The 22553-nt window shown below is 43.2% G+C and overlaps 1 protein-coding gene and 1 pseudogene across 3 annotated transcripts in view; both read left to right on the top strand.

Annotated features, from left to right (window-relative positions):
* Positions 1–22553, top strand: part of USPL1 (ubiquitin specific peptidase like 1) — a 1186769-nt gene that overhangs the window by 144467 nt on the left and 1019749 nt on the right. The window lies entirely within an intron of this gene.
* On the top strand, positions 7285–7425 carry LOC122803683 (annotated as a pseudogene).

The raw sequence follows: 22553 nt of genomic DNA, 5'->3' as shown, positions 1-22553 counted from the left end.
TTCTAATTCTATCCTTTGGTTCAAGTCTTAACTCGGCAACCGGAAAACAAGCTGTTTTGTGGCAAAATCACTTGTCTTCATATCTCCCTGTTTTACTAGGAGTCCCTCAAAGCTCTATTCTAGGACCCCTTCTCTTCTCTCTGTTCATAAATGATCTTCATGTAGCTATTCCTCAATCCACCTGCATACAGTATGCTGATGATTCTACTATCATCTGTTCTGCAAAATCTCTCCCTGAGCTTAAATCTCTAAGCCAAACTATCTTCTCCATAGTAGAAACATGGTTCCAAAACCGGTGCTTACTCTTGAATGCCAAAAAAACCAAATTACTTCTGATTACTCCTAACAACAAGACCCCTCCCATACACTTCTCCATCCTAGCTAGTAATGGAACCCTTATATCACCTGAACTGACCTGTAAGTTATTAGGAGTTACAATAGACAATAAACTCACTTTTGACAATCATATTAATAACACCATTAAGTCCATTAACAGAAAATTAGGCTCCTTGTATAGGATAAGACCCTTCCTCACCCCTAAGGCAAGGACTACCGTTGCCCACTCTCATTTACTCTCTACCCTCCTCTATGCTGCTCCCATTTATACCAATTTAAAGCAAAACAATCTCAACAAACTTACCAAAGCCTACAACAGTATTGCAAGGTTTGTAACTGGTAAGCCCTATAGAACCCATCACTGCATTAACATACATCAGCTAGACTGGCTTGAACTGCAAAATGCTCTGCTGCTCTCTCAACTAACAACTGCTCATAAAATCTTCTACCTACCTAACAACACACCTACACTAAACAATCTTATAACACCCTATAATAATCTTCATTCCCTACGCTCCTCTAATAAACTCCTAGCTTATATACCCAAATCTAACAACTTGGCTGGTGACTCCTTGTTCTCTATCACCACAGGTAAGCAATGGAACATGCTGCCACCCAACCTAACCTCTATTTCCTCCTTTCCCCTCTTCAAACTTAATCTTAAAAATCACCTAAAACTTCAATGGTTATGCCCTTGCTGTAACCCTGACTAATACTCTACTTATTAGCTTGTAACCTCACTTCTCACTCTTCCTTTACATTGCTACTCTGCCAACAAATGTTATGTAAATGTTATCTTCCACAATTTTTTAATCCTGATGGTTTACTGTACAATGTTATGTTAATTCCTTCCTAATGTATGTGGCATTGCCTCTTATTGCTTTGTTTTTCTATATTATTATTAAGTATGTGGAGCTTTTCTCCCCGGGCCTCTACTGAAAATGGAAATATCTCCAGCTAGACTAGCCCGGTCAACAAATGTAAAATAAAAATAAATAAAAAAAATAAAATACAGAAAAGCAGCTAAAACACACACACTTCAGATGGAGTGCAACCTAGAGCACTTGAGTTGTAGCAATATTAAGGCAATTACAGTTATAATAAATGCTCTGAAATATACTCTATATTTCCAAAATGTTTGAGAAGCACAGTCAAAAAACACAAGGAGATTCAGGCAAAAAAAAAATTTTTTTTTTTTAAGGAAAAAAGGAGAAACGGCCTTATCCAATGTTCTTTTTGTATTAGGTAGAATGAGCTAATGACATTAGACTGGGAGGAGTGTCACAGATTACAGTAGGGGCGGGCAACTGCAAAGCCACCAGGTATAAAAGCAAGACACCAGCTGGGAGGGGGGATGGGGACAAAAACAATAGCCTAAAGACAGTAAGCACTAGAGAAAGCCACAAATGAAAGTTTTTAAACAGATAAAGATACAGAATGCGTTTAACTGCAAACAAATCAATTACTTGTGCAGATTAGTTAATGGCAATAAAATACACTCAGACTAAAAAGGCAATAAAAGTGCTATATATTAATTGTTAGAAACAATCTGTATAAATAATCGGAAAAAAAAAAACAGGATACTTGTATATCTCAGCTAACAGTTGTGGTCAACAACTCTCATCCACTCTGCTCAGTGTGTATAGGATGTTCGCATCATTTGGGGACTTGACTATGGCTCCTAGTTTGCAGTCATCTGCGAACTTCGTTAGCCAGAGGCCTTCTGTGTTAGCCTGTACTTCAGAGAAGTAGATACCAAACAGGAGCGGTCCCAGAACGGAACCCTGTGGTACTCCACTTGTCACTGGTTTGAGGTCAGATTTGGAGTCTGCAACGTTTACAGTGTGGGTTCTGTCAGTGAGCCAGTTGGCGACCCATCTTGTGACGTAGGGATTTATGCCTAGTTTATTGAATTTAGCTATAATTCCAGAATGGGGGATGGTGTTGAAAGCCTTGGTGAGGTCAAGATAGGCTGTGTGAACCACTTTACCCTCATCTACGGCTTTGGTGACTGCCTCAAAGAAGTTGATCAGGTTCAGGAGGCATGATCTGCCTTTGACAAACCCGAACTGGGTGGGATCCAGAGTTTGGAGGTTACCAATGTCTTTGTTTATGAGTTCCATGATGATATGTTCCATGGCCTGGCAGACCAGGCTCGTCAGGCTAATAGGTCTATAGTTCCCGGGATCAGTGGTGGCTCCCCCTTTGTGGAGTGAGATAATTGTTGCTGTGCGCCATTCAGTGGGCACAAAGCCTGATGCGAGGCTATTATTGAACATGGTGCTTAAATGAGGAGCCAGTTCATTCTGAAGTTCGTGTAAAACGTAGCCTGGAATATTGTCCGGTCCCATGCATGCTGTGTTTTTGGCTTTAGAGAGTGCAGCTTTCACCTGCGTAGTTGTGATTACAGGGACTCTGCATTCTTCCTGTATAGATATGGGCCCTTTAGGGGGTGAGGGGGTGTAAAGTTAGCACTGAACCTATCTGCCAGGATGTTGGCAATATCAGTTGGTTCTGTAATTTTCATGCCTTTGTGTTGTAACTCAGAGCAGATCTGGGTGTTGCCATTGAGATTCTTGACATAGCCATAGAATGCTTTGTGGTTGTCCTTGGAATTAGCAACAATTTTATTTTCGTAGCTAGCTTTGGAGGATCTTATAAGGGATCTCAGCTTCTTATGGAGGCTGACCAGGGAGCTCCTCCACTCATGAGATTTTACTCTCTTTTGCAACAGTTTCTTCCTTCTGTTGTACAGTTTGTTTATGGCAGGGGACCCCCAGATTGGCTTCCTTTTTCTGGAGGATAGCGTCTTGGTTCTGTTTGGGATAGCACGATCCATGCACTCATGTAGGTGCTTATAGAGCGCATTTGTGTAGGATTCAGCAGTTGTAACTGTGTTGTCCATCTGCATGGGTGTCATGAAGTTCACTACTTCTGTCTTAAGAAGCATGAAGTTGGCTTTGGAGAAATTTCTTACTGTGGCTTCCTTAATGGGGGGTGGGGGTGGGATGTGGATATCAAGGGTGATTAGCTTATGGTCGGATCGGACCAACGAGGAGTTGACTTCAGGTGTGGAACACCAGTCACTCATGTTGGTAATGACTAGGTCTAGGATATTGTTGCCCCTGGTGGGGGTGTGGATAAGTTGATCTAGGGCATTGGAGTTTATGAATTCCAGAAAGCGGTGGTGTAATGATGAATGTTGTTAGTGCATATGCTCCACAAGTTGGGTGTACAATGGATGAGAGAGAAATTTTGGAGTGAGTTAGATGAAGTGGTGATGACTCTACCCAAGGGTGAGAGAGTGGTGATTGGAGCAGATTTCAATGGGCATGTTGGTGAAGGGAACAGATGGGATGAGGAAGTGATGGGTAGGTATGGTGTTAAGCTAAAGAATGCCAAAGGTCAGATGGTAGTGGATTTTGCGAAAAGGATGGACATGGCTGTGACGAATACCTATTTTAACAAGAGGGAGGAGCATAGGGTGACATACAAGAGTGGAGGAAGATGCACACAGGTGGATTATATCTTGTGTAGAAGGGCCATTCTGAAGGAGTTTGGAGACTGTAAAGTGGTGGCAGGGGAAAGTGTAGTTAGGCAGCATAGGATGGTGGTTTGTAGGATGACGCTAGTGATCAAGAAGAGGAGGAGGAGTGTGAGGGCAGCATCAAGGATCAAATCGTGGAAATTGAAAAAGGGTAATTGTGAGGTGGAGTTCAGGGAAGAGTTAAGACAGGCACTGGGTGGCAGTGAAGAGTTACCGAATAGCTGGGTAACTACAGCAGAGCTAGTAAGGGAGATGGCTAGAAAGGTGCTTGGTGTGACATCTGGAAAGGAAAGAGGGTGGAGGACAAGGAGACCTGGTGGTGGAATGAGGAAGTACATGAGAGTATACATAGAAAGAGGTTGGCGAAGAAGTGGGATTGTCAGAGAAATGAAGAAAGTAGACAGGAGTATAAGGAGATGAGGTGCACGGCAAAGAGAGAGATAAGAGAGAGGTGGCGAAGGATAAGGCGTATGAAGAGCTGTATGAAAGGTTGGACACTTAAGGAGGGAGAAAAGGGCATGTACCGATTAGGGACCAAGCTAGTAAAGATGTGCTGCAGGTAAGGGTGATGAAGGATAATGAGGAAAACGTACTCACAAGCGAAAAGTGAGTGTTTGAGCAGATGGAAAGAGTACTTTTGAGGAGCTGATGAATGAAGAGAATGAGAGGGAGAGAGAAGGTTGGATGATGTGCAGATAGTGAATCATGAAGTGCAGTGGATTAGCAAGGATAGCTATGAAGAATGGAAAAGGACATACCTGTGGAAGCATGGAGGTGTTTAGGTGAAATGGCAGTGGAGTTTTTAACTAGATTGTTTAATGAAATCTTGGAAAGTGAGGGGATGCCTGAGGAATGGAGAAAGTGTTTTGGTACCGATTTTTAAGAATAAGGGTGATGTGCAGAACTGTAGTAATTACAGAGGGATTAAATTGAGCAGTCACAGCATGAAGTCATGGGAAAGAGTAGTGGAAGCTAGGTTAAGAAGGGAGGTGATGATTGGTGATCAGCAGTATGGTTTCATGCCAGGAAAGAGCACTACAGATGCAATGTTTGCTCTGAGACTGTTGGTGGAGAAGGTCAGAAGGAGTTGCATTGTGTCTTTGTGGACTTAGAGAATGCATATGACAGGGTGCGTAGAGAGGAGTTGTGGTGTTGTATGAGGAAGTTGGGAGTGTCCGAGAAGTATGTAAGAGTGGTACAGGATATGTATGAGGATAGTGTGACAGCGGTGAGGTCTGTGGTGGGAGTGACATACACGTTTAAGGTTGAGGTGTGATTACATCAAGGATCAGCTCTGAGCCCTTTCTTATTTGCAATGGTGATGGGACAGGTTGACAGATGAGATCAACCAGGAGTCCCCGTGGACTATGATGTTTGCAGATGACATTGTGATCTGTAGTGAGAGTAGGGAAGAGGTGGAGATGTGCTCTAGAGAGAAGAGGAATGAAGGTCAGCAGGACTAAGACAGAATATATGCGTGTGAATGAGAGTGGAGGATAAGAGGAATGGTGAGGATGCAGGGAGTTGAAGTGGCGAAGGTGGATGAGTTTAAGTACTTGGGATCAACCGTTCAGAGTAATGGTGAGTGTGGAAGAGAGGTGAAGAAGAGAGTACAGGCAGGATGGAGTGGGTGGAGAAAGAGTGTCAGGAGTGATTTGTGACAGACGAGTACCGGTAAGAGTGAAAGGGAAGGTCTACAAGAGGGTAGTGAGACCATCCATGTTATATGGGTTGGAGACAGTGGCAGAGGGTGGACAGGATTAGGAATAAGTATATTAGAGGGTCGGCCCAGGTTGGAAGGTTTAGAGACAAAGCCAGAGAGGCAAGATTATGTTGGTTTTGACATGTGCTGAGGAGGGATGCAGAGTATATTGGGAAAAAGATGCTGAGGATGACGCTGCCAGGCAACCGGAAAAGAGGAAGGCCTAAGATAAGGTTTATGGATGTGGTGAGAGAGGACAATGCAGGTGGTTGGTGTGACAGAGCAGGATGCAGAGGACAGGAAGAAATGGAAACGTGTTATCCGCTGTGGCAACCCCTAACGGGAGCAGCCAAAAGAAAAAGCGTGATGTCATTGTACAAAATGTTGAATACGTTGAAGCCCAGTTTAAGTAACATTCCCCAAATGTATAGTTGTTTAATGGCGATCTTGTACAAGTGGAGTAGCTTAATACATTAATGTCAATTTTTATGATGGTGGTAATAATTTCATGCTTTGAAAACAACTATTGATTAGTTTTATGGAGTTTCGCCATCAGTGCTTGCTAAGTAACAGTGCTTTTTACCCATAACCCACTTCCTGCATGTACTGCTACCAGAAGTATGTGGCTTTATTCTGTGTCAGTGGAAATGAGTTTTCAAAGCGTTACAATACAATTACGTGTTTTTCTTTAAATTATAGAAGGTTACCAGGCTGTTGGCCCAGAGGCCCAAGAGTTTTGCCCATGTTTAGACAAGTCAGCACCCAAAGCCCCTGTCCAGTAGGGACACAGGTGGAATCACAGGGGTGTATTTTCTGTTTCCCATCCAGGTTGCGGTTAAAAAGGGATAATGAGGTACACTGCTTGACATGGAGAGGGAGTCTATCCCATAGATGGAGGAGTCTCTGGGACACGGGTCTGCCTGCCAACAAGTCCTGTTGATTCACAGACCTGGTTGAGGTCGCGTGTACGGGTTACTCGAGTGGAGCTTGACTTGCAGATACGCAGCAAGTCCCAGCAAGGCGGGGTCTGAGATTGCTTTGTATGCCAGACAGAGGTTACCTCTGAGGAGTCTGTATGAAACTGAGTAGAGGGACAGAGCTTTTAGCCTATCTGTGTAGTGTAGATGTTTGAGGCCCTGGATTCTCCTGGTGAGGAACCTCTGTGGCCTCTCCAGCTGCTGCATGTGTTTTGCAAGATGCATGCAGAAGGGGGTGTTGTACTCAATAATTGGCCTTTTATAAGTGAAGAATACAGAGATGTTATATGACCTTTGTCCCTGGATGAGATACCCTTAATTAATGAGGTCGGCCATGTAGAAAGCTTTCCATACAACGGAAGCAACATAGTGGTCAAAGGTCAGGCTGCTGTCAACCTGGGTGCCCAAATCCCTCACTGCTGATTGTGTACTTGGGACTTTATTATTAATGTGATATGTGGGGGTGTCACTCTCCCCAAAGGGGAGGATGATGCGTTCTTTTGCATTCAGCTTGAGGCCATGTTTCTGGCACCAGTCATTTATTTGGGTGACCCTCCTTGGAGGACATTCACATCACTTGAGGAATTGATGACTGCGCCCAGCTTGCAGTCATCGGCAAACTTAGTCAGCCATTGCCCACTGGTTTTGGCCTGCACCTCAGGGAAGTATATCCCGAATAAGAGGCCTGACGACTGATCACTGGGGTATGATGCTAGTTACTTATACTTACCTGGCAGGTGGAATACCACGATCAAGAAGGTGATTTCCCCAGGGTGAGGCGGCTCTTCCATTGCACGGGTCTACTGCTTGAAGTGACTTCCCCTATTTTGATTGGGTAACATATGGATTGATGCCTAGTTGAGAGTGTATCTACCATGCCCGAGTTGGGAGTAGTGTCGAAGATTTTGGCCAGGTCAGGGTAGGTGGTGTGCAGTCTTCCCCTCGTCGATGGCTTTGGTGACTGTCTCAAAGAAGTTGACCAGATTTAAGACATGACCTCTGCTTGTCAAAGCCAAACTGTGTGGGATTGAGTGCTTGGAGGTTGCCAATGCCCCTGTTAATGAGGTCCATGATGATTCGTTCCATGGCCTTGCAGATAAGGCTAGTTAGGCTGATGGGTCTGTAATCACCCGGGTCGGTGGATGCTCCACTTTTTGTGTAAAGGGATGGCCGTGTGGCTGTCTTGTACTCGGCTGGGACAAAGCTGATGCTCTGGTTTTGGTTAAATAGGGTGCCTAATGGTGGTGCATGTTCATGTAGGCTGCAGCCTGGGATGTTATCTGGTCCCATGGAGGCTGTATTTTTTGCTTTTGAGATGGCAGTGATGACCTGTTCCCTGGCGGTAAGGGGAGGGGGGCAGGTACTGGGGATGTCCTGATTTATTGATGGGGTGGGGGGCAGAGCTGTGAAGTTTTTCACTGAATCTGTCACAGTAGGTTGGCTATATCTACCACATTTGTGTATGTGGTGTCCTTGACCACCATTTCTGAACAGATCTGGCCGCTTCCTTGGAGGTTGCGGACATATGTGAAGAAGGCCTTATGACTGTCTCTAGTAGATGTGGCCAATTTGGACTCTTTGGCTTTAGAGGATTTCACTTGTGCTGTTATTTGCTTGTTCATACTAAGGAGAAAGTGCTTCCAATTGGGCACCTGCTCCTTCTTGGTCCTGGACAGCAATTTTTTTTCTTTTGTTATATAGTTTATTACAGATCTCCACCAGACAGGTTTACTCTTCTTTGCTGAGGATGATTTTGTCCTGTCGGGTATTCCTGATTCCATGCATCTATATAAATGCTAGTCTAGTACATTGGTGAAGATTTGGACATGTGTGCCAGTTCCTACAGAGGGGATGGGGCTGCGAAGCTGTTTATACCATCCCTCAGGAGGTTGTAATCAGCTTTGGAGAAGTTTTTTGTTTGACCCTGGCGGGGGGGGGGGGGGTCAGGTGAGATGGTGACTTCGAAAGAAGTGACTGCTTTATGGTCTGATCCTACCAGGGGATGCTGCAGTGGTTACTCATGTTGGTTAATACCAAGTCCAAGATATTATCACCTCTTGTGGGGATATTGACTAGCTGTTCCAAGGCATTTGCATTGACAGAATCGAGGAATCTTTGGGCATTTGTGTTCTGGCAGGAGTAGCTTTTCCGATCTATGGTTGGGTAATTGAAGTCACTCAAGATTAAAGAGTTGAATCTTGATAGATTTGAAGAGGGCCAGATAGGTGGAGTGGACATCCTTTGGCCTTGCTGCCCACAGTCTGGGGTCTGAATGTATGATAGGATGAGTAACCAGGTAAGGCTGTGGTGCTCTCCCCAGCTTTGAACCAGGTTTCTGTGACTGCACAAAAGTCAGCATTTTCCAGGTTTAAGAATGTTTGCAATGAATGCAGTTTCATGTTTAGACTCCTAGCGTTTAGTAGCATGACCTTTAATTTGCTTTTTGTTGGAATTTTTATGTTGGTAGTATCGACTTATACTTTTCCTAAAAAAAAGTTGTTACTTTTTATGTTAGTATCAGCTTCGACTTTTCCTTTAAAAAATAGGCACTATGGGGGAGTCAAAGCTTTGCCTGAAGCCCAAGTGAGACAGATGCAGGCCATCTCCAGCAAAGCATTTTGGTCTGTTGATCATGTCTTCCCAGGCTGTCGGGTATTGGATCCCCCTGGAATGACGCCAGAATCTAAGCCAATTGTTAAAGTCAATAATTTTCTGTTTGTATGGAGGCATCATTCTGGGTGACGGTAGAATGCTACTTAAGGCTAGGGGTGTACCTGCCTGGGACACGCATTCAGCGAGCTCAATCATGTCTCTCTTCATATAGTCCAGGGAGGTACGTCTCAAGTTGTTCACGCCAACATGGAGTATGACAGTCATGACAGTGCCTGCTGTTGAGAGACTTGAGTGCGTGTGCGATATGGCGGATTCTGGCACGTGACAAACAACCATGACTTTTTCTATATCCAGCCTGGTGAGAGGCACAGTGAAATGCAAGGCAGTTATTCTGCAGACTGTTACATGCCTAGCCAGTAACCAGTCAGTGGCCAGTGGTGAAAATCAAACCTTTTATCTTGTCTATAAACGTCTTAACTATTGCATTGTCTTCCACTCTCATATTAATTTATATGATAGAGAAAAGAAGGATAAATATTTGTTTACTGGGAGAGTCCGACTGGACAGGCTGCCCATTTTCAGTGGAGGCCCGTGGAGAAAACCTCCAGTACGACAAATAAGATATACATAACACTTTTTCTGGAAAAGAGACTCAACTTAAGGCAGTACACAGTCCTTGAGATACAGTTTATGACAGTGCAGTGGAATACATTTAGATACAAAACTCGAATGGGTTAGGCTTTTACTTGAAAAACTTAAAACAGTTGCAGTGACATGGTGACACACGGCTAACTGTGAGATATTGTGTTAGATTGCTTAACCTGTGTCAGAACATGTACAGATCCATGAACTCCCTAAATGGGATATGAGAAGGTTTTTAAAGGTAATTTTGTTGCCTGTGGACCTTGTGGTAAGAGGCCTAATATTCCAGGTTTTTGCAATATAGTTGGAGTACAGGGAGTCACCAGCATTGTTCTTCTGGTAATGTTAATTGATGATTTGTTACTGGGTCTTGTTAATCATTTGTTTGAGTAGTGATTTAGTAGGTTTTGTAAAGCTGGTGTTTTTTCAGGATGGTAATGTATCTGATGGGCCATTGTAAGTTGGTTTGGGGTGAGCAGATTGGGTAGTTCTAACCAGATTAAGGGCTTGGCAGTAATGAGTCCAATAAGCTTAATCGGTTGCAAATGTTGCTATTTTGTTATGGGTGTTTAGTTTTTTTAAATCTGAAGTGGTAAGGTTAGTGAAAATGGGGGGTGCATGGTGAGGGGTGGACACCAGGTGGGTTCTTGCAATAGTGGTCTTGGCATCTAGTATTGATTCATGCTAGAAATGGTCAGGTGTTGAATAATAAGGTGGACATAACAGTTTGTACTGGTTGATGATATTTAAACATTGTATGCATTCTTATGTCTTAGTTTTCAGCAATAGGCTTGGGAAGAAAACAGGAACTCTTATCTGGTTTAAGGTTTTCATTGTAATGGTGTTTATTACATAGAATGGATTAATCTGGTGTGCCACAGAATGATTGGGTGTGTTTGATTCGTGGTCATGGTGTGGTGCTGTACATCATGGGGAGATTAGTTTTTTTTGTGATCATAGCTCTAGAGACAACTTAGCAGTACCATTCTACACTGGTAGTCCAGTAGTGATGTTTTGTATAGCTTAATAGATTTTATTTTGACCTTTGTGGATTTGTTTTTTGATTTTGGTTGTTTATTTGGGGTCCTTTTTGATGTCTGACAAGAACTGCAGTGCAAGTCCAGTCCTTGATTTTTAGAATCTATGTACTCAATGAACAACACGTCTCCAACTTGAAATGCAATATATGTTCATAGGTAGGTACTATGTCTCCAACTTGAAATGCAATATATGTTCATAGGTAGGTACTAGGCTATCTGCCCAAGGGCCTAAGTAAGCCTAGCCAACAAAGTTCCTTAGCTTATGCCAACCCAAGAAAGTTAATTTCCTATGCCCCTGTCGAGCAAAGCCACAGAAGTGATCCCCTGGGTGTATTTCCTATTTCCCATCCACTCATCGAGATTTTGCTTTGAGTGTTAATGAACTTTGCTTGACATAGATGGGTAACTTGTTCCACAGTATGGGAAGTATCTGGGACATTAATCTATCCCTCCAGCATGTCCTGTTTATTGTGATGACAAGGTTTAGGTCCCTAGAGCATGTAGCTTGGAGGGATTGGGATTTTTTTAGGTGTCGCATCTCCAACAGCTCTGGGTTTCACATAGCTTTATATGTTTGGCAGAGATCACCTCGGAGTAGGCGATATGCTACAGAGTAAAGCTGGAGTTTTTTGAGACTCAGTGTAGGGCATCTGTTTGAGGCCAGTAATCCTCTTTGTGAGGTACTTCTGTGGCCTTTCCAGCTGCTGCAGATGTCTTGTGATGTACATTCCAAAAGGGGCATTGTACTCTATAATGGGTCTGAGTGTCGAATAGAGGGGAACAATGACCTCTTTTTTTTTTTTTTTTTTTTTTCCTGGATGAGAACCCTTTTGTGATGTGTGCCACGTAGAAGGATTTCCTGACTACTGTGGCAGTGTGATTATCAAAGGAGAGACTACTGTCCGCCTGGGTCCCAAGGTCTCTTGTCACGCATTAAGAAGACTGCCGACGATTTGGTAGTTCATGGGTGCAGAGTTTTTGCCAAAGGGGATAACAATGCACTTTTTGGCATTGAGCTTGAGGCCATGGCTCTGACACCAGGCATCTGTCTCAGTGAGGCCCTTCTGTAGGATGTCCACATCATTTGGGGACTCGACTATGGCTCCAAGTTTGCAGTCATCTGCGAACTTCGTTAGGCAGAGGTTTTCTGTGTTATCCTGTACTTCAGAGAAGTAGATACCAAACAGGAGAGGTCCTAGGACTGAACCCTGTGGTACTCCAGTTGTCACTGGTTTGAAGTCAGATTTGGGGTCTGCAACTTTTACAGTGTGGGTTCTGTCACTGAGCCAGTTGGCAACCCATCTTGTGACATAGGGATCTATACCTAGTTTAATGAGTTTAGCTATAATTCCAGAATGGGGAATGGTGTTGAAAGTCTTGGCGAGGTCAAAATAGGCTGTGAGAACCACCTTACCCTCGTCTACGGCTTTGGTTGACTGCCTTTAAAGAAGCCGGCCAGGTTCAGGAGGCATGATCTGCCTTTCACAAACCTGAACTGGGTAGGGGTCCAGAGTTTGGAGGTTACCAATGTCTTTGTTTATGAATTCCATGATGATGCGCTCCATGGCCTTGCAGACTAGGCACATCTGGCTAATAGGGTGATAGTTCACAGGATCAGTGGTGGCTCCCCCTTTGTGGTGGGATAACTGTTGCTGTGCGCCATTCAGTGTGCACAAAGCCTGACGTGAGGCTATGATTGAACATGGTGCTTAGATGGGGAGCCAGTTCGTGTAAAATTCAGCCTGGGGTGCTGTCCGGTCCCATGGATGCTGTGTTTTTGGCTTTAGAGAGTGCTGCTTTTACCTGTGTAGTTGTGATTACAGGGAATCTGCATTCTTCCTGTATAGATATGGGCCCTTTAGGGGGGTGAGAGGGGGTAAAGTTAGCACTGAAGCTATCTGGCAGGATGTTGGCAGTATCGGTTGGTTCTGTAATTTTTGTGCCATTCTGCTGTAACTCGGAGCAGATCTGGGTGTTGCCACTGAGATTATTGATATAGCTATAGAATGCTTTGTCATTGTCCTTGGAATCAGTGGCGGTCTTGTTTTCATAGCTAGCTTTGTAGGATCTTTGAGAGATCTCAGCTTCTTACTGAGGCTGACCAGGGAGCTCCTCCAATCATGGGATTTTACTCTCTTTTGCAACAGTTTCTTCCTTCTGTTGTAGTTTGTTTATGGCAAGGGACCACCAGATTGGCTTCCTTTTTTTTGGAGGATAGCGTCTTGATTCTGTTTGGGATAGTACGATCCATGCACTTGTGCAATATGTATTTTGTAACTCTCTTCATTATACTTTGTATTCTTTATATTTTCTATGTACTGTGAAGCTTTTCTGCCCGGGCCTCCACTGAAAATGGGCTCCCTGAGCCCAGTGGACCTCCCTGGTCATCAAACTGAAATAAATAAAATAATACTTGTCTATGTTCTTGCATACAGAAGTAGCATGTGGCGGACATGGTTATGCTGCTTTTCTTTTGAGTGGGTAGACATACAAGTGAGAGTGTTGACACCTTTCCAGGTGTGTGTGTTTTTATCTGCCATGGTGATAACTTGAGTGATAGTAATGGTTGCTATCCTTTGCACTTTCCCACAAGTTATTGGGGCGCTATTCCATTCCACATGTAATGAAAACACATTGTACGCAATATATAATGTACGTATGTACACAAAGTGCAGGGGACTACAGCTCTGTCTTGTCATTGAGACACTTCCTGTGTACATGGTTTGAATCTTTATGCATTAATTTGCATACTGTGCACTTACTATGGGGCAGTTGGGAATTTGGGATAGGCTCTTTAATGGTCGCTTGGGCTGCATGCCTGTTAACTATCTATGACCTAGGGGCAGTTCTAAACATTTGCTAGGTCACCTGTCAGTTGCTTCTGGGGTGTGTAAGGAAATCAAAGCAGTTCCATATAAAATCTGTGCAGTCACGGGAATTAAAACAAATGAGCAAGCATAACTTGTGCAGTGTTGTCAGTAATGTGCATCAGTATATGCAGCTTTAAAATAATGCTAATTTGCATTTTTTAATATCTCTAAGGGGGTAACATTGAATCTTTGACAGTGTGTTAGCAACTGGATTCACCCCCCACCCCCAATACTTTTTGGTCATAGAGCCAGTGATTACCAGGGACCATCAACTCCTTTTTATCTTCCAGAAAGTTTTTTTTTTTTTTTTTTTTTTTTGAGGGGGAGGCTGGGGCTGGCATGGAACTTGAGGGAGTCATGGGTGGGTGGGGGGGGGGGGTTGCACTGGCATTGCTCCCATGAGTGGGTTTTTTTTTTTTTTTTTTTTGTCATATGACTGACCTACCCTCTTATCCCCCTCCCTTCCCTCACCCATCCTGGAATTATAAGAGGACTACTGTCCTCATGGGCTTTGTCTCACATTGGGGAGCACCAAGATACTCCCCGCATGCTGCTAATCAAAGCTAGGTTGCCTTGGCTGGAGTTGGGGATTGAGTAATTGATTGACGTTTGGTTACTGGGAAAGTCTGATTGGGTGGAGGCCCAGTGAGAAAAGCTCCCAAATATTATAACTTATTTCAAGAATTATAATTTTACAGTCTTTAATAATACAAAAAATTTAATTTATATGTAATTTGGTATTTAATGTGACAACATTGGTTAAGAGTAGATACAAGTCGTATGCAGTGATTTAATAGAGAAGTGTAGCCGGTCTATAGAGAAGTTAAAGCTAAGTTTTAGTATAATACAAACGAGAATTGCAATGCAAAGTGAGAGAAAAGCAGGGTTATGGTATATTTTGAGAGAGAGCCCAAGGAGTGATATTGGTAGAGGTAGGGAAGTGAATGAAGAAGGGATAATGGAGATGTAAGGAATGAATACAGTAGAGAGTCTGTCTTGAATGTACAAAGTTTTTGATTAGTAAAAATCATAGTCTGAATATGTAAACGTTATATGTATTCACTTGTTTTTTTTATCTAGTAGCCTGCCTGCGTGTGAAAAATATTCTTTATTGTCCACTGGAATCACTGAATGGTTGAAAGGTGTATTCCCTGCGTTCAGAAAAATCCAAGATTATAGAAGCTTTTTTATCTGGTTCAATTTTATATGTTTGATTATCCAAACTAATTTGGATCTAGGGTAGTTTGGATAATCAACTCTCTACTGTTAAGTATTTGTCCACATTTAGGAACTTTATTTATCCTGTTAAGCAAGAACAGAACTAGCTTTTAGCTAGGAAGTCTTTCAGAATAGTTTGTTTTTGAAGGATGGAAGGGAGGGTATTGACCTGATGGATAGTGATAAGGAGTTCCATGCCTTAGCAATGTGGTACACATACATGCAATGTCTAGCATATTTGATATGTTTGTGGACAGGCAGTTTTTGGCCATTGGATCATTTGACTGACTAGGAACTTAGTTGTGTAGAATGTTAATTAGTGCTGGTCAAGCAGATTGTTTCTGGGTAATTTTATAGGTGGTAAGAAGCTGTGTATGTTAGTTCATGTGTAGATCTAACCGATTTAGGTGTCTTAGTACTACCACAGTGGTGGGTTCTGAAAGGGGTATTTCCTGCAAGTGTAGCAACTTTGTTATAGCTTTGCACGTGTTTTTATTTTTGTGATGCCTGAAGGTTAGTAAGAATGGGAGTACCTTAAAGAAGTTGGGGGGATAAATAGTGGCAACTGTAGCTTTAGTTGTGTCTGAGTTTTTTTGACATTTATAAATCATTCTTGTTTTATTGATGACATTTTCTTATACAGTTTTGTATATGCAGATCATATTTACGGTTGACATACTGAGACGTGACCTCAGTGGGTATATTATCGGGAAAGAGGATTTATTCATGGGAGGGGAATTGGGGGAGGGGGTTGAGCCGTGACTTGTGAACTACAAAACCACGTTTCTGTTGCTGTTAAAGCATTCAGAGTAATTTTGGGGGAGGTGTGCCACATTGTCAGACGTGCAAATGAGTGCGAAGTCATCTGTTTACTCTGTTAGGGAAGCCTGTTATATGGATGTGTGGAGGGTGTTGGTGAGAGTGTTTGTTAGAAGAGGTGACAAAGTATAGAGCTTTGTGGTACATTTGTGGTTACTGGGAGGTATGGAGAGAGGATGTAGTGCCATTTTACTGACCTGATATTTATTGTGTAGGTAGCCTTTGAACCATAGAAGGGTGGGCTGAGAGAGACCTAATGAGGACATTTGAAATGGTTGCTGTGACAAACTGTTGAAAGCGGTACTTGCATATTAACACAACCATCACCTTTACCCTGAAAAGACTGTATTTTAACTGGAAAACATTTGCCGTTATTACTGCAACTGTCATTTTAATCTAAGAAAGCTGCCTTCCTTTACATTTACAAAAGTATAATCTATAACACTTCAGTCTTATTGCTTATGTCATACTCTGTGACAAACTCGGGAACAGTTCTGATTATGCGCTTAGATAATGCACTCGGGAGCAATTGTAATTGTTTTGCTAGACAATTGTGACACCACTATCTCCACTTAAGTTACAATACTAACTACTTTATAGAAAAATAACTGACCTTGTTATTGTCACTAGTTTACTCATCATGAGCTCCTGAGGGACTACAAAATTGGTTTTATCCAATATGGGTAAATTTAATTGTCATTGGGGTACCTGTCCACAATTCCTGAAACTGTTCTAATGTCAGGGAAGGCAGTTTTTTGGATTAAAATGACAGCTGCAGTAATAACTGTTTTCCAGTTTAAAACTGTCCTTTCGGTGTAAAGGTGAATAGGTTGCATAGATTGGAATCTTTTGTCATGTACTGTTAAAAGTACACAAAGGCTGTTTAGTTTATTTACTGTCATGTTCCAAGAAGCATTGTGTCCCTGAACCTTTTGTAATGTTTTTGTTTACTTTTTTTGCTGAAAAGGTGAAGTGACGCGCACTAGCATTTCAAGGTATGCTTCGGGATACTAGCGTGTATGCAAATCAGTGTACAGAAACAGATGTTGAATAGCAGCATGTCAGGAATAACTATCTTCGGTGACAGGTTAACTGGTTAAGAGTGGCACAGTAGAAGCGGCCTAGCAAATTCTGTCGCCAAAGTGTGCCAACCTGGTTGCGTTAATACGCAAGTACTGCTAAAGCTTTAGACAAATCTAGAAATAAGGAAGAAACTAGTTTGCAGTTATTTTTAGGTTTATTGGCAGTATCTGTATAGTTTAGAAGTACAGTGTTTTTTGTTTTATTTATTTTTTTGCAGTTTAACTGGGAAAGTCCATTGGGCCTAGATGAGCCCTCTTTCAGTCGAGGCCTGGGTAGAAAAGCTCCAGGTACATACATAACTTTAATTTTAAGCCTGTATGTTTTTTCAGTAATTACAAATGCAGATTGACTGGAATTAAAAGGTTCCATGTAGAAATATTATTAAGAAAGACAAAGTAGTAGTACAGGATTAATATAAGGGAATTACAGCAACAAAAATTGACAGAAATTAAAGCACAATTTAAGTTCATTTAAACATTTGATGCAGTAGGAATGGGTTGATTTTAGAATGCAGTAGTAGTAGTTAGGACGACATGAAATAAGCATACTGTTTAGTATGGAAAGCTGATGTTTACATTGGGTAAGGTATAGAGAAAATAGTAGTGTGAGTGAGCCGAGGAAGGGGGGAGCATGGCAAATATTAGGTAAGCAGATGTAGAAGAGAGAATGAGGGAGTAAAGCATAGCTAGTGTAGGTAGAATTTTTGGGAGAGAATAGATTACGTGAAGCGGGACTAGGTGGGAGGGAGTTGGGAATGCTAATGCTTTTGCTGTCATCCCACCTAAGTAGAAGGATAGGAATGGAGCAATGTTTAAGAGGAGAGGTTATGGGTAGTGCGGATATGGGTACGGAGAGTGTTCCATTTTCGTGCTAGAGAAAATGACCGAAATTGCTCGGACGTTTGTAAGGGTTTTGTATATTTTGAGGGGATTCTGATTTATTGGACCTGAGAGATTTGAGGGGATGCAGAGTAAGGATGAAGTAGAGGGAGGTTGCAGAGAGATTGCTTAAAAATGAGTTTGAGCATTGCTGAGCTGAATGTGTGTGAGAGAGAGAGAGAGAGAGAGAGAGAGAATTGGGGAGTTCCAGCTAGTTCAAGTAATGTAAGGCATTGCAGTGATGGGAGGAGAATTTGGAGTTAGTAGCAATCTTGGAGATCTTATTGTAACATGATGCTAGTTTAGCCTTAAGGGTGGCTTGTTGATTGGTAAGAAGAGCGGCTCATGAGAGAGGGAAGGAGGTAGGTGGAAGAGAAGGCAAGTTTGGTTGAAGTAAGGTAGCAATTATGGCGGTACAGTACTGTGAGTTTTCTTGATGTTTAAGGTGAATGTCAAACTTTAACTGTTCATCATTGACACCCAGGAGCTTTAGTATGGGGGGTAATTTGGTTGGGAGTCATGTTTTGGCTGACTAGAGTGAAGGAGTTCTTGTTTAAGTTGGTATTTTTAGATGGGGTAAAGATCATGAGTTTTGTTTTAGATGCATTTAGAGCCAGGTGATTGTTAAGCATCTGTGTTTGTGTAGTTGAAGGCAAGCTGGGTTTCATGCATGAGTTCAGGGAGAGATTCAGTGGAGCAGTTGATAGTAGTCTGCGTTTTGTATAAGCTTGTCATTTGGGTTACTATGATGGAAGTGGTTTAATGAAGATGTTAAATAGTAAAGGACCCAGGATAGAAACTTAGGGGACACCTGTCAAGAGTGTCAAGGTAGAGGGAGGTACAGTATTCCACTTGACGGCCTTCTGCTCATTTGTGAGGTAACGAAAACCAATTGATAGAAGAGGACGACAAATTTAGTTTTTAGAGAGCTTGGACAAAAGTAGGCTAGATTGTGTCCAGACCTATCCAAGGCCTTTGCATTTGATACCATGTTGCCAGAGTCACACGCCCGGTCGATTTTATATCGAGGAAGGATATCAGGGCTGTGGTGCTACTGTCTGGGTTTGAATCCATGTTTTGTTGGGGTCAGAAGATTATCTATGAGGTAGGGTAAAAGTTGGAGGTGAATACATTTTTAAAGGATTTTATGGGTGGAAGTTGGAGATATTATAGTTATTGCCTCCTTTTGTGTAAGGAAATGCCTTTTTCCAGAGGAGAGGTACATAGGACTCTTGAATGGAACGATTTAATTAGGATGCAGATAGGGAGAGCTATGCCATCAGCAGCTAACTTGAGGAAGGTAGTTGGGAAGTTGTCAGGGGCATTAGAGCAGGGCTTCTGTTTACAGGAATGGGTAAGGTGATGGGAAGGGGGTGGTTGGCAGTGGTGGCAGAGAGGAGTTGGTGGGAAATGTGGCCGGAGCTGTAGAGTTGTTGGGGAAATATGTGATGAGCTTGGCAATAGTCTATGAAGGAGTTAAATTTAGAGGCCATGAAATGCTCTGGGGTATTTGGGTCAGGGAATGGGTTGTCTTGCTACTCAAGAAACGTTTGGGGTTGGATTGATTGTTTTGAAGCTTATAGTAGTAGGATTTGCGGTCAGAAGCAGTTTGGTTTTTGACTGTATTACGAAGTTGTTTAAATTCCGTATGGAGTGTGGGAGTTTTGTATTTTTGGTAGAGCTTCTTGTTTTATCACGGGTATGCATGAGGGTTATTGTTTGGAAAGCGGGGGGCAGTTTTTGAGTTTAACTCTTGGTTCTAAGAGGAGCAAAGTTGTGTAGTAGATTGATGTATGTAGTATTAAAGAAAGTAACAGCGTTGTCAGAGTTTTCATAGGGTTCCAGTTCATTTGTTTGAAGCAACTGGAGAAAGATTGGGGGCCAAAAGTTAGAGTACGGTTTAAAATACAACTATGTTGTAGGTGAAGGGGAATGGTGAGCGATGTTCAAATGCATGGAGGTGTGACCGCTTAGGGAGTCGGGCAAGGTGCCAGTATCAGAGATATTATTGGGATGAAAAACGAGAGCCAAAACAATCTGAAAAGCAGCCACTGCTAAGTACATACAGCAACTGGTAAATACAGGTGACTGAAAGTAGTACACAGTGAGGTTGGGGTTTGACAGTATGTTACAGATGGAGAGCAGCAGGAAGCAGGGCAATGGCACAAAATACACTGAACTGACCGATATCGCCAACATCCTGGCAGACAAGTTCAGCGCAAACTCCCCACCCCCAAAAGGGCCCATAACCATACCAGAAGAATGTAGAGTCCCTGAAATCGCAGACACTCAGGTTAAAACAGCCCTCTCCAAAGTCAAAAACACAGTGTCAATGGGACCGGACTGTGTCCCAGGCTGCGTCCTACTTGAGCTCAGACAAAACTAACCCCTCACCTAAACGCACTGTTCAAACTCAGCCTCTCCACAGGCTAAGTACCCATAGAGTGGCGCACAGCAACGGTTATTCCGCTGCACAGAGGTGGAGCCACAGCAGCCCCCAGGAACTATCGCCCTATAAGCCTGACTAGCTTGGTCTGCAAGGCTATGGAGCGCATCATGGAACTCCTTAACAGAGATATTGGAAACCTCCAAACACTGGACCCTACCCAGTTCGGCTTTAAGGGCCGATCATGGCTTCTGAACCTGGTGGACTTCTTTGAGGCAGTTACCAAGGCTGTAGACGAGGGAAAGGTGGTACACACGCAGCCTACCTAGACCTCGCTAAGGCCTTCGACACCATTCTGGTATTATAGACAAGCTCACCAGCCTGAGCGTAAACCCCTACGTCACAAGATAGGTTGTCACCTGGCTTATGGACAGAACCCACATGGTGAGAGTTGCGGGAGCTAGGTCCGACTCTAAACCGGTTACAAGTGGTGTTCCCCAGGGCTCAGTCCTAGCACCCCTCCTGTTCGGCATATACTTCTCAGAGGTACAGGCAAGCGCAGGAGGACTATGGTTGACCCAAGTTCACAGATAACTGCAAACTAGGGGCAGTAGTTGACTCTCCGGCTGACACAGACAGACATCCTCTAAAAGGGTCTCACTGAGATGGGTACCTGGTCTCAAATTCATGGCCTCAAGCTAAATGCCAAAAAGTGCATAGTCATCCCCTTTGGAAAAAAACAAAGTACCCACAAACTGCCACATAGATGGTAGTCCCCTAAATACGGAAGACTTAAGGGATCTGGGGACCCAAGTAGATGGTAATCTCACCTTTGATAATCACATTGCCAAAGTGGTTAGAAAATCCTTCTACGTGGCCCACCTAATCACAAAAGGGTTCGCATCCAGATCGAAAGAGGTCATTGTGCCCCTCTACTCTTCACTCATCAGACCCATCATAGAGTATAATGCCCCATTTGGGATGTACCTTAGAAGACACCTGCAACAGCTGGAAAGACCACAGAAGTACCTCTCCCAAGGGGATCACTGGCCTCAAACAGATGCCCTATGCAGCTCGGCTGAAGAAACTACAGCTGTGCTCTGTTGCATACCGCCTACTCAGAGGTGATCTCTGCCTGACATACAAGGCCATGTCCAACCTAGAATTGATGGACTTGCTCCACCTAAAGAAAACCTTATCCCCTTGAGCCACATGCTCTAGGGATCTAAACCTCACCACAACAATAAATAGGACGTGCTGGAGGGATAGATTCCTGCCCCAGAGACTTCCCATGCTTTGGAACAAGATCCCGGTCTACTAGGCAGAGCTGCTCGCTAACACTCTTCAAATGAAACCTTGACGAGTGGATGGGAAACGGTTTACCTTTGGGATCACTTCAGTGGCTCTGCTGGACAGAGGCACAGGGAACTAATCTAAGGGGGCGGCGAAAGCCAACGTATTCTGGCTAGGCTTATAAATGCCTTCGGGCAGATAGCCTAGTACCAAACCTATACAGTAAAATTGATAGAAATTAAGAATGGGGTGGGCTGCCATCTAGTGGTATAGCCATGTACAGATTTTTTGCAACAAGAATGATTGAGGGAGGAGGAAAGGCTACAGAGTGGAGGTTGGAGACTGCTTGAGACTGCTAGCATGCACACCACAAAAAGTAAACAGCACAAAGATATGTGAAGAATGCTTGGTAAAAAAGAAATAATTAGCATACACGCATTAAACTTTCAATTGAGAGAAGGTAGTGCACGTCCTTATAGGAGGAAGGCTGATTTGGTCACTGTATTGTGGAGTGGGGCAGCACCTGCGTTTAGTATGCACGAGCAAGACTCGTTAAGCTCTCAACAGAGAGAAGGTAGATATCTGGTGCACATCCTTGTAGGGGGAAGGTGTTAGTACTGTGGGAAGGACTGAAGCCATGTTGTGTGGGGGACAGGAGTTCTTGCAGGAGACGGTTTACATATTGGAGAGGGGGATACAAGATTGTTTATAGTTCTAAAGTTAATGGATGTCTGAATTTCCATCTTTGTGCAGAAAGATAATGCGTGACCCTTCTAGAGAGAGGGAACATGTGATTACTGGATTGATCTGTTTATAAGGATTGACACAGGGTAGGCAGTGCTGTCTGCTTTTTTAAGATATTCACTTGTAAGGTCATCAGCTGAAGTAGAGCATGGTTTAAGATTAGTTTTTATATAGAATGTGGACATATGTTTGAAGGTGAAAGTGGGTGTGGTGATAAGTGGCTGCTTGGTGGGGTTAAGATTGGATATTGGAAGGGTTCCTTGGTTAGCAGTGCTATGGGGTCTCTCTCTAGCTTTCCCGGTTAGGGGTCGCCACAGCGGAACTCCGGTCCGCTAATGATTGGCAGTGGATTTTTACAGTGTTGAGTTGCCAGTCCGACCTTCAAAGAAGACGCACCCATTCACA

The sequence above is a fragment of the Protopterus annectens genome, chromosome 5.part1, assembly GCF_019279795.1.
Source record: "Protopterus annectens isolate FY-2018-M chromosome 5.part1, PAN1.0, whole genome shotgun sequence".
NCBI lineage: Eukaryota > Metazoa > Chordata > Ceratodontiformes > Protopteridae > Protopterus > Protopterus annectens.
Note: the sequence above shows the minus strand (reverse complement) of the source record. Positions and strands in the feature narration are given on the sequence as shown.